Source organism: Zalophus californianus, chromosome 4 (assembly GCF_009762305.2).
Source record: "Zalophus californianus isolate mZalCal1 chromosome 4, mZalCal1.pri.v2, whole genome shotgun sequence".
Lineage (NCBI taxonomy): Eukaryota > Metazoa > Chordata > Mammalia > Carnivora > Otariidae > Zalophus > Zalophus californianus.
Window position 1 is genome coordinate 9,652,475 of NC_045598.1, and position 13,258 is coordinate 9,665,732.

Genomic DNA, 13,258 nt, shown 5'->3' on the forward strand with positions numbered 1-13,258 from the left:
GGATCGAGTCCCACATAGGGCTCCCTGCTCGGCGGGGAGTCTGCTTCTCCCTCTGACCCAACCCCCTCTCATGGTCTCTCTCTCTCTCTCTCTCTCTCTCATTCTGTCTCTCAAATAAATAAATAAAATCTTTAAAAAAAAAAGAAAAAGGGAAAAAGAAAAATTCGAAAAAAAAACAGTTAAAAAAATTAACTTTGAAAGACTAATGAATCATGGTAAAAAAAAGCCATGAATTCTATGTGCAGTATTCCCCTAGCGCTGGAGTTCTCCCGTTCTCCTTGATCAGTAAACTTGGTCTTGGCTCGCTGGCTGTTGGTGCTGATCTTCTGGGGGAGGGGCCTGTTGCCGTGGTTCCCAAATGTCTTTGCCGGAGGCTGAATTGCCCCGCCCTTGTCGGTCTAGGCTAAGCAAGCTGCTCGGGTTTGCTCTCAGGAGCTTTTGTTCCCTGCAAGCTCTCGGTACAGCTTTGGAGGACCAGGGCGAAAATGGTGGCCTCCCAATCTCCACCCGGAGGAGTTAAGAACTCGGGACCCCACTCCTCAGTGCGCCCCAGAGAAAAGCAGTCACTCCCTTGTCCCCGGTCTCCGGCCGCACTCCGTGCTCACCTGGCCTGTGACCGAGCGTTTCTATCTCTGGCACCTGACCCTGTGTGGAGTCTCCAAACCCAGCAGATCCCTGCGGTGCACTCCCGCGCCGCTCCTCCCGGGGGAGGAAGGGGAGTCTCCCCGGCTCTGCCGCTTGTTGGGTCCCTGCTGGAGGAGCAGTGGCCCGACTGGGCCGCGGATCACGGTTTATGGCCACCTTGAGCTGAGAGCCCGCGCCTTGGCTCCATCTCTGCAGTCGGCTTCCCCGCTCCGATCCCTGGGAGCTCTGCTGCACTCAGGCACCCCCGGTCTTTCTGTGACCCCGAGGGTCCTGAGACCACACTGTCCCGCGAGGGTTCCACCCCCGCTTAGCCACTGGAGCGACGTCCCTCCGCGGAGCCGACTTCTAAAAGTTCCGATTTTGTGCTCCAGGGCTCTATCACTTGCCAGAAGCGGCCGACGGAGGCCCCCGCCCCCGCCGTCTATCCTCCGGAATATCGCCTCGGATTCACTTCTCCGCATGTCCTACCTTCCAGAAAGTGGTCGCTTTTCTGTTCAGAGAGTTGTTGCTATTCTTTTCTTCGATCTCCTGTTGAATTTGTAGGTGTTCAGAATAGTTTGATCCCTATCCAGCTGAATTCTTGAGACCAGACGAAATCCAGGTCTCCTACTACCCCACCATCTTGCTCCACCTATTTTCAACTGTTTGAGGAACCTCCATACTGTTTTCCAAAGGGGCTGCACCAGCTTGCCTTCCCACCAACAGTGTAGGAGGGTTCCCCTTTCTCTCCATCCTCACCTACATCTGTTGTTTCCTGACTTGTCAATTTTAGCCATTCAGACCGGTATGAGGTGATATCTCATTGAGGTTTTGATCTGTGTTTCCCTGCTGCTGAATGATGTTGAGCACTTTTTCATGTGTCTGTTGACCATTTGTATGGCTTCTTTGGAGAAATGTCTGGTCATGTCTTCTGCCCATTTCTTGATTGGATTATTTGTTCTTTTGGTGTTAAGTTTGATAAGATCTTTATAGATTTTGGATACTAGCCCTTTATCTGATAGGACATTTGCAAATATCTTCTCACATTCTGTTGGTTGTCTTTTGATTTTATCGACTGTTTCCTTTGCTGTGCAAAAGCTTTTTATCTTGATGAAGTCCCAGTAGTTCATTTTTACTTTTGTTTCCCTTGCCTTTGGAGACATGTCTAGCAAGAAGTTGTTGTGGCCAAGGTCACAGAGGTTGCTGCCTGTGTTCTCTAGGATTTTGATGGACTCCTGTCTCACATTAAGTCTTTCATCCATTTTGATTCTATTTTTGTGTGTGGTGTAAGGAAATGGTCCAGTTTCATTCTTCTGCATGGGGCTGTCCAATTTTCCCAACACCATTTGTTGAAGAGACTGTCTTTTTCCATTGGATATTCTTTCTTGCTTTGTCAAAGTTTAGTTGACCATAGAGTCTCAACTCTATGGTCCATTTCTTGGTTCTCTATTCTGTTTCATTGATCTATGCATCTGTTTTTGTGCCTGTACCATACTGTCTTGATGATTACAGCTCTGGAATAGAGCTTGAGGTCTGGCATTGTGATGCCATCAGCTTTGGTTTTCTTTTTCAACATTTCTTTGACTATTTAGGGCTTTTTTGGCTCCATATAAATTTTAGGATTATTTGTTCCAGCTCTGTGAAAAAAGTTGGTGGTATTTTGATAGGGATTGCATTGAATGTATAGATTGCTCTAGTTAGCATAGATATTTTAACAATATTTTTTCTTCCAATCCATGAGCATGGAATGTTTTTCCATTTCTTTGTGTCTTCCTCAATTTCTTTCATGAGTGTTCTATAGTTTTCAGAGTACAGGTCCTTCGCCTCTTTAGCTAGGTTTATTCCTAGGTATCTTATGGTTTTTGGTGCAATTGTAAATGGGATTGGCTCTTCACAGATTACATGATACTCTATATGGAAAACCCAAAATAACTCCACCCCAAATTGCTAGAACTCATACAGGAATTCAGCAGTGGCAGGATATAAAATCAATGCACAGAAATCAGTTGCATTTCTATCCACAACCTTGCTCTTAAACTCTAAGTCAAAGAGGCTGTCAGTAAATATTTGTTGAAATACATGAATTCAAGAACAGCTATGACTTGAAAAAAGGAAAGAAAGTCTAAGTAAGTAAAGTTGTTGCACCATAGCAAATTCTAGAGAAAACCTAATGCCCCCTAATGCCCATAGTACTTTGTCCAGATCCTAGGAATAAACTTAAAGTGGAAAAAGGAACAACATCTTACAAAATAAATAATTCGTTTCCAAAAGGCAGAAGCTTGGGCCAGGAGGTGGCTTCCTTTTCAGCTTGGAGCTTCTTCTCACTCCCATTCACTTCTGTAAGTGTTGAATCCATGGTTGAAACAAGGTTGTTGGGAGGCCTTAGCAACGCAGGAGTGGGTAGGAACTTCGTCCCCTGCCCCCCTGCCAAGTGCCCACTGGAGGCAGCTAACACAGTGGTCAGTACAGATGGCTTGCTGGCAATGAGCACTAGGAAATTGGAATGTGTTTGTACTGACTTCCCAAGAAACAGAAGCCCTAAGTTTGTTTATGAGACAAACAAATAAAAGGCCAAGAGACAAGCTGCTTAGGGTCTTAATGCTTTCACTCCAGTTGTTGGCCTGTCTGGGAACAACAGCCCATTTGCTGTTACCACTGGTGTCTTGTTTGCCTCTTATGACCCCACCCCGACTTCCAGCTGTGTCCCTCTGGATACATCAACTCATTTTCATGTCAAAACAAAACCACAAGGTTTTGTGGGAGATGAGGTCTTATGGGAGGACATGGGGAGATATAGGGAGATGAGATCTCATGGAGAGACATGAGGAGATAATATCTCATGGGGGCACGTGGGGAAATGAGATCTCCTGGGGGAGACATGGAGAGACAAGTTTTCGTGGGGAGGTGTGGGGAGATGAGGACTCACAGAGAGACAAGGTTTTGTGCGGAGACAAGGTCTCATTGGGGAGATGAGGTCTTGTTGGGGGACATGGGGAGATGTGGGGGGATGAATCGATTGCATGGAGAGATGTGAGAAGATAAGGTCTCATGGGGGGCATGGGGAAATGAGGTCTCCTGGGGAGACAAAGAAGCGTAAGGAACACTTACTCTGTGGGGAGTTGGGTTTGGATTTTGTTTTGGGGTTTTTTTGACTGTCCTCAAAGAGCTTGCTTGAGTTTTGGAGTGAATTAGGGGGTATGACACAGAATACGGGGGTGATTGAGGAGAGAGGCTGAAAGGCCCCAGTGCTTTAGTCACTTGGAGGAGGGAGGAAGCACTTGGGGCTGGGCTGAGAAGGAAAGCTTTCACAGGGGACGTGGATCTGAGGAATCAGGAAAACACAGTCAAGCGTTTCCCAGCTCTCATTCTTATACAATTTTTGTGACATTTGGCTACAGCCTGTTCTACTGTTTATTTAACAGCTTCTTTAAATTGAATCATTTTTCCATATATAAATTAATTCTTCTTTAAAAAATACTCTAGGGGCACCAGGGTGGCTCAGGTCGGTTAAGCATCTCAGGTCATGAGCCCACAGTCTTGGAATCGAGTCCTGTGTCAGGCTCCCTGCTCATTGAGGAGTCTGCTTCTTCCTCTCCCTCTGCCACTCCCCTTGCTTGTGCTCTCTCTTTCTGACAAATAAATAAAATCTTAAAAAAAAAAAAATAGCCTACAAAGGGCTCTGTGCTCAGCACAGAGTCAAATTGTTCCTCTCCCTCCCTCTCTGCCCTTCTCCCTGCCCTCTCTCTCTAAAATAAATAAATAAAATCTTAAAAAAAAAAAGAATGGGTGAACTAAGATAGATCTGAAAAAAGTATCCGAATGCCAAACAGACAAGGAGATGGAAAATGTGAATGATAAGGAAGATGTAATGAGAAAGTGTTATATACACCCATTTAAATTAGTTAATAAAGGTAAAGCACTTAGAACAGTGACTGGTACTTAGTATCAACAAAGCCAAATGTTGGTTCTTCAACATTTATCAGTCAATAAAAAAAATTGTAAAATCGCTGGTAAGATGAATCAAGGAAAAAAAAGACTTCTCAAATACACCAAATCTGACATAGGAAAAGAAACTGCAGATATAGCTGAGATTAAGAAGTTAATTAGAGTATACAATAAGTATTATGCCAATTAATTGGAAAATATAGATAGAATAGACAAGTTAGTAGAAAATATAACTTAGCAAACTGACTAAAGGAGAAGTAGAAAATGTAAACAATCATATAATTATAAAGGATATAGAAGTTTGAATTAATAGTTAAAAATTGACCCAAAGATTATTACACCAGTCCTAGAGACATTCATAGGTAAAGACTACCAAACTTTCATTTTTTTAAAGTATGTTCTACACCCAGTATGGGGTTTGAACCCAAGGACCCCCAAGATCAAGAGTTACATACTCTACCAGCTGAGCCAGACAGGGGCCCCAAAGCCTGCCAAAGTTTCAAAGAACAGATTGTTGGAGGAAACATTCTCTAATTTATTCTAGAAGGCAAACAAAACTTAGATTAAAGCCAGACAAGAATAATGGTAGAAGGGAAAATTATAGGTCAATTTCATTTAGGAATATCAATGCAAAAATTATAAACCAAACATTACCGATCTCAATCCAACAATCTGCAAGAAAGGTAAGGAAGACCAAATTGGGTGTAATCTAAAAATAAATGGTAGTTTGACGTGAGAAAAATGTATAAACACAATTTGTCACCTTAACAAATTAAAGGATAGAATCATACCATCTTAGTAGATGATTTAAAAAAAAATCGTATGGAAAAGTTAATACATATTCCTTATTAAGAATAGAAGGGAATTGGGGCTCCTGGCTGATTCATTCAGTGGAACATGCAAGTCTTGATCTTGGGGTTGTTAAGTTCAAGCCCCGATAAATAAATAAAATCTTTTAAAAAATAAAATCTTAAAAAAAATTAAGAATAGAAGGGAATTGCCTACAGCAAGCATCATCCTAAATGGAGAAACATCAGAAGCATTCCCTCTTACATCAAGAACCAGACAAGGGAGTCCACCATTCCCATTTCTATTTAACAATATACCGGGGTACTAGTGGGGACAATAAGCAAGAAGGAGAAATAAGAGCTTAAGGGTTAGAAAGCATAAGTGTTATTATTCCTAGAAAACATGATTTATCCGCAAAGCTATAGCCCCAAAGATTTTCAGACCTGATTGTTAGAATTAATAAAAGTGTTTAGCAAAGTGGCTGAAAATGAGATCAATATACAAAAATCAATTGTATCTTTACACACAAGGAACAAATAAAAAGATAATTTTTTAAAAGATGCCATTTACAATAGCAACAAAAGAAAAGGTACCTAGGAATAAATATAACAAAAGATGAACAAGAAGTTGATAGAGAAAATTTTAAAACTTTTTTGAAAGATATTTTAAAACCCTAAATGCTGTATTTGGCTAGAAATATACAATACAAAGATATCAGTTCTCTCCAAATTGATCTATAGAGTCAATGTAATTTCAATCATAATCTCAACGGTTTTGTTGGTTGGCATTTGTTTGCTTGTTTGTTCACAAATTTGAGAAGCTGATTCCAAAATGTGTATGAAAGAAGGGCAGTGGGCTCAAAATAATCTACAGCCTTTCTCAACGGAGTTACTCCTTTAACACAGAAAATTGGTTTAGTAATTATGTTCTCAATCCTCCCAATGATAGGGGTAACCAGTTTCATCCTAGAGGCCTTGGGGAGAAGTTACTTTACATACAATGAGTGTTTTAAGGCATTAGGTGAAGAAAGGCGGGCTGAAAGGTGAGGGTGGAGGAATTTGCCTAATCCTATATCAAGATGTATTATGAAGTTAAAGTAATTAAGATAGTGTGATATTTATGCAATTACAGATATACATACTAGTCAGTGCAGCAGAACAGATCCTCAATTATTTGCAAACCTGATAAAGAGAAGATATAGTAGTTCTATGAGTCAAGGATGGATTAGGCAACAAATCCTGAGACAACTGATTATCCCTCTGGGGTGGGGGTGGGGATCCCCAACCTCACACCGCTTACAAAATCAATTCCATGTGGAATGCCTGGGTGGCTCAGTCGGTTAAGCATCTGACTCTTGATTTCAGCTCAGGTCATGATCTCACGGTCATGATCTCAGGGTCATGAGATCAAGCCCTGTGCTGGGCTCTGTGCTCAGCGCAGAGTCGGCTTGAGAGTCTCTCTCTCCCTCTGCCCCTCTGCCACTTGCACTCTCTAAATACATACATACATACCTACATAAATAAAATCTTTAAAAATCAACTCCACATGGATCAACATCCTAAATAACATAAATGTGAAAGACAAAAATTTGAAACTTCAGAAGAAAATATCAAGTTTTTTATGACCTTGGAATAAGGAAAAAAAATTTTATATAAGACTTAAAAGAAAAACTTGACACAGTGAGCTACGTTAACATTATTCCTTTCTGTTCACCAAAAGACATCATAAAGAAAAAGCAAGTGGGGCGCCTAGGTGGCTCATTTGTTAGGCGACTGCCTTCAGCCCGGGTCCTGATCCCAGGGGATCCCAGGGTCCTGGGATCGAGCCCTGCATCAGGCTCCTGGCTCAGTGGGGAGTCTACTTCTCCCTCTGCCTGCCACTCCCCCTGCTTGTGTTCCCTCTCTCTCTCTGTCAAATAAATAAATAAAATCTTAAAAAAAAAATGGGCTAAAGATACAAACAGGACTTTTACAGAAGAGAAAATGTATATGGTGGATAAACATAATCAGCTTCATTAGTAATCAGGTACTTATTTGCCTATAGAACCCCAGTGAACCGTGCTATTTTACACCGTCTAGATCTGCATTGTGCAGGAGTTAAAAGAGTACAGACTCTAGGCCAGACTCCCTGGGCATCAGCTTGGCTCCTCCAAGCCTTGAGAAGGGAAGAACTTCTCCGTGCCTCAGTTTCCTCTATGTAAAATGGAATATTAACCCAGTAAAGCCTTATTGAACATTGGCTCCCATCATCTACCCAGCCTTTCTTCCCATTCCACAAACCTCACAAAAATGCCATCTAATATCTTAAACAATTATGTTTTTTGGGCCTCATTTATAGGATTATGGCGGGCTTTTACTGTAGCACCTGATACATAAGCTTGTGAAAATTGCATAAATACGGAATAGTGTCTGACACACGGTATTATGTAAGAATTAGCTATAGTATTGAAACATCTGACATTAACAAGTGATGGGGGGGTTGGAAACTGGCAGGGTTGCTAACGGTAGGGAGTCCAGTATCCATTAGAACATATGTATGTATATCTAAACACCAATGAATTACTTTGGAAAACAATGTAGTATTACCTTACAAAGTTAATGCTTTAGTGCTTTCTGGCTGCTATAAACAAACACCACACACCAGGTGGCTTATAAACAAGGGAAGTTTATTCCTCACAGTTCTAGAGGCTAGGAAGTCCAAGGTCAAGGCACGGGCAGGTTCGGTGTCCAGTGAGAGCCCACATCTTTGTTCATCATTGGCTCTCTTTTCACTGTGTTCTCTCATTTCGGAAGGGCAGAGCAACCCTCTGGGGTCTCTTTTATAAGGATGCTAATCCTATTCATGACCTAATCACCTCCCAAATGCCCCACTACAAACACCATCACATTGGGGGAATAGGTTGCAATGTATGAATGTGGGGGACACAGAAACATTAAGTCTCTGGCTGTTAGACATGCATATGCACATGCACAGTCCTTATAATCCAGGAATTTCACTCTTAGATTTATGCTAGTGGTTCTCAAATTTTAGTGGGCGTCAGAATTACCCGGGGGGGGGGGTGCTTGTTAAAACGCAGATCGGTAGGACCTACTCTCAGGTTTCCTGACTCAATAGGTACGGAGTGGGGCCCCAAAATACGCGGTTCTAACAGGTGCCCAAGTGAATGTGATACCAGTCCAGAGCCAATGCTTTGAGAGTAATTGGTTTAGAGAAATGCTCCAAAGTGGGCTCCAAGAGACTTGTACGGGAATGTTCATAGTAGCTCTGTTCCCAACAGCAGAAACCCAAAAACCCAACCCAAAAGTCCATCAATAGGAAATAAAAAATAAACAGTGATATTACCATATGGTGGAATTATTACATAGCACTGAAAAACAGATGACCTGTGTTATACACAACAACAGAGATGAATATTAACAACCTAATTTTGAATGAAAAAAGCAAGCTGCAGAAAAATACATACTTCTGGAAAACTTTTGTTTTTTGGTTCAAAAACAAGCAAATTAACTAATCGTGCTTAGATATACACACATATGTGTTAAATCTATTTTAAGAAAATCAAGAGAAGGAGAAGGACCGGATTTGTGATGGTGTTAGCTCTGGAGGTTGACAGAGAGGCTTGGGGGTAAAATCCTATAGCACTGGTGATGTTTTTGTTCTTAAGTCATGCAGTTCATTTTATTGTGGTGCTTTATAATTTATGTTTATGTCATCTATTTTTGGTACTTGTCAGTTATTCAATATTTTTTAAAAGATTTTATTTATTTATTTGACAGAGAGAGACACAGCGAGAGAGGGAACACAGCAGGGGGAGGGGGAGAGGGAGAAGCAGGCTTCGGGGCTCGATCCCAGGACCCTGGGATCATGACCTGAGCCGAAGGCAGTCGCTTAACCAACTGAGCCACCCAGGCGCCCCTCCGTAATTTTTATAAAGGAGAATGGAAAAGAGAATAACTTTCTCACTGCGATTCACTATTATTTAATGGGATGGAAAACACTTTGTGTGAGAATCAAAAATTACACACTTCTTTGTGGGGATGTGGAGAATGAGGTATTGTTTTTTAGATGTTTTTGTAGATGTCCTCGCTTCGATCCAGATATTGGGTATTAGAGGAACTTAAACCCTCTCAGTATCACTCACTTGATCTCCTCTGGTTTAGAACAGTCCCCTCACATCAATTCCAAAAACAGCAATGTTTAGGGCGCCTGGGTAGCTCTGTTGGTTAAGTGTCTGACTTCTGCTTGGGTCATGGTCTCGGGGTCTTAGGATCGGCCCTCATCGGGCTCCCCACTCAGGGGGGAGTCTGCTTGTCCCTCTCCCTCTACTCCTCCGCGCACTCGTGGGCTCTCTTTCTAGCTCAAATAAATAAATAAAATCTTTAAAAAAGAGAAAGAGAGAGAAATAGAAATGCTTAGTTTTTCAGTACTTCTCTTCCTAAACGATATCTGTGTGCAGGGGAGATCTTCTCATGGGGGCACTGGTGAAAGGCAGTAGTCATTAAATATGGTGTGACAACTCTGGCTTTATCCTTGGGCATCTACCTTGCTTTTGGGATTGACCTCTGTCCTTGCTGAATTGGCTGGTGATGTCATTGGTCCTGCCCGCTCTTAAGCCATGAGCTGGCATCTGCTATCGTTGCCGATTCTCGGCTCTGCTGTTTGCTCTGGTCTAAGGTCGTTGCTGTCTGAGGTCTCCCTGTCAGGCTTCTATCAGGACCTCTGGTCCTCTTAGCATCTCTCTTTCCCCTGGGGAGATATAAGGGACTTCCCACCGTGGGGAGCCAACTGTGCCGTTTCAGGCTCTCTGGAACCTGTCTGGACGCGTCCCTCTGCTCTGCCACACTTCTTCCTTCTTGCCATGTTGGATAGTTCTGGAAGCAGAACATTGGTCCATGTGTTCTTGGGATGTGCCCTCAACTTGTCTGGGGTTTCTGTCTTCTTGCCATCACCCCTGACCCTGGGCAGGTAGCATCTTCTCTCCCTTTCTCCTCCTTTTGAGCGTCTTGACTCTTCCCTCCCACGTCAGAAACACCCATCATGTCCTCCTAGCCTCCACTCTTTCTTTTTGTCCTCTCTTTGCTTGGCTCTCCCAGAGCTCTCCCTCAGAGCCACGCATCTAGGTCAAGAGCCAAGGTATGGAAGAGGCCAGGCCATACAATCAAATTGTCATTGTTCTCAATAACTGAATTCAGAATAACCCAACCTGGGTCCAAATACCCCAATTCCGAAGCTAGATTTCACATTTCACAGAAATATCCGTATGACAAAAAAGACATAAAGCGCTCCTGTGGGTTTATGGTACTTTGCATACACCACCGTTTCGAAGCGTCACCTCTTTGCTCTTAGAGGGGTTCTAAAGCCCATACATAGTGCACCATTGTACAATTAAGGGTGATTAAGAGATCTGTCTTTATATAGGAAAGTGGAAGAAAAATGATGAACAGGGCAGTTGAGCCACGTTAGCCAAGAGAACACAAATGAGCTGAGAATTTGAAAATTGATGTTCTTTGAATTTTGCTGCCTATGTGTGTCACCTGAGGGTCAGCACCACTCCAGTAGTGTGCAACCCCACTTGCAAGATTGGTGCTCTGTTCCACTGACTTCTTTTACTGTTTTTTATAACCCTTCCCACAACCTCTACATACCTCATTTACTTCTGTACCTATCATCCGTCTCCCCCACAGAATGTAAGAGGCTCAGAAACGGCCACCTGGTTGCCTTGCACCCTGCCGTGTCCCTGGAGCCCAGAACAATGCCTGGCACACAGTCGGATGTCCCATAGATAGTTGTTGAACGAAAGAATCCATCATCTGTATTGTAACTGCCTGCTATTGGTGCCAGTAATAAAAAGGTGATCAGGTTCCCTAGCTCTGCTAAGGAAAGCAGTTAAATCCCTCTAATAACATCTCCCAGAAACTGTCTTGTGCCTCTCACCCACCTCGGGGTGCCCGGTAACACGCTGCACCAATACGAGGAGAGTCCTTGCTCTGTCGGAAGGCAGTTGAGGACAGGGTTGGGGGGGCAGGGGCTCTGGATATTGGACTGCTGACATTAAAGCTGTTTTCTTCCCATCTTATTAAGTTTTAAGGCTTTTCCTGTTTTCCTATCATGGCCAAACCCACCTCTTGGCAGACACTAATGTCTGAATTTTTTTAATTAGATTCCTGAACGGTGATTAAGACCCATTTGGGACCTCAACAAAAGATTTCAAAATACCAACGAAATCTAGGCTGTGCCATAGGGATGGTACCCATTGGAGGGAGGTGGTGGGGGAGGGGGAGGCTCATCTTCTGGGCCTCTGGGTCTCATCTTTGGGCAGGGCACTGGTGGTTCTGGGCAGGGAATTCCAGGTTGGGGCAGCACAAGGTCTGTGGTTGGGGGTTTGCTGTCATTGCCCTTGGCATGCAAGCAGGAGCTGGTGGGATGCAGGAGGGGGTTGCTCAAGCCTTCAGCACACAATGCCTCACAGGTCAGTGATCTCACTGACACCCAGGGACCTCATCACCAACATTTGCACAAGCCCAGCTTCGGTTTCCACTCGGGGACACTGAGCGAGAGAAAGCGGGAGCTGGATGTCTTCAAGGCCACCAGCGTTCAAGAGAGCAATAAGATAAACACCAGCCTCCCAGCCCTGTCCCTACTCGACTTCACAGCCTCCCACACTGAGACGCATTCATTCAGATTGTTTTCCAAGCAGTGCTGAGTCTCCATAATGAAGGGCTCTCTGAACACACCAATGAAAGGAGCTTTCTGTGTGTATCGGTCAGAACTGCAAAAAACTTCGCCCTCCCTCCTCCCCAGTGGTTGTCTGTCCATTAAAAACTCAGTGTTGATTAAAAAGAAGACCAAATAAAACAAAACAAAATACAAAACAAACAAAAAAGCGACTATGCTCCCGACCCATAAAAGTCATCAGTGACCCTCTCCTCCCAACCATCCCAAATACCAGAATCCAAACTGACTGGTGGATTCAACCATTTTTTTCTTTGTTTGGTGTGTGGGGGGGTGGGTAGTATGTAAATAAGCAATTTGTTGTTGTGGGGGGAAAAAATTACCAGTAGCCTGAGTGAGTTCTTTCTGTGTTTCTTTGGTGCCCTAGGAAAGCAACATCAGATTTGGTCTATGAAACGGGGCATTTCACCTCCCCAGGGAAGGGGATGTTCACACCCTTGGCCAGGGTAGAGCTCTGAGTTCTCCCAGCATCTGTGAACCTCACCCTGCAGCCAGGAGGTAGGCCCAAGGCTTCCCCAGGATGACAGAGAGCACAGAAACTTGTTGATCCACAGAGTTGAATGTTTTCCTTACTGCTTCTAGCACACGCCTGATGTTTTTAACAGACCAGTGAAAAAAGGAACAACACATCTGGTTCCTTGTCCCCAGAAGGCAAAGGGTCCCACCTCAGCAGTGAAGAATCAATGCTCCCGTACGAAAATAAGGGGTGAACGTGGACCTCTGGCCCTGGGGGGGGGGCTGATGGCGTGTGGTGTCTGTCGGCCAGAGGACAGCCAGCTCCAGCCAAACCCAGGAGATGTCGCAGGCATGCCACACCCCGTGGGTACCAACGGCAGCGCTGGGCAGGCCGTGCACACCAGTGTTTCCTGAGTGAGTCAATGAGCTATGATGACAGCATGAGAGACAGCATGAATCCCGAGGGCTGCTTGACCAAATAAAATGATGAAATGGGTAAAACATGTCTTTAGCATCCCAAGGCTCTTTCCTTCCTGGCAAATTCTAAGAATCCAGTCCCCTGGACGCCCAAGACCTGCTCTTGGTTTTGCCTTTGCATAGACAGGCTAGCCTGTGGTGTATCATGTGCCATTGACTCAGTCTCTGGGCTGGGCTGGGCCGGGGCAGGGTGTGTGTGTGTCCTGGATGGTGAGGATCTTCCAACAGGCCAGAT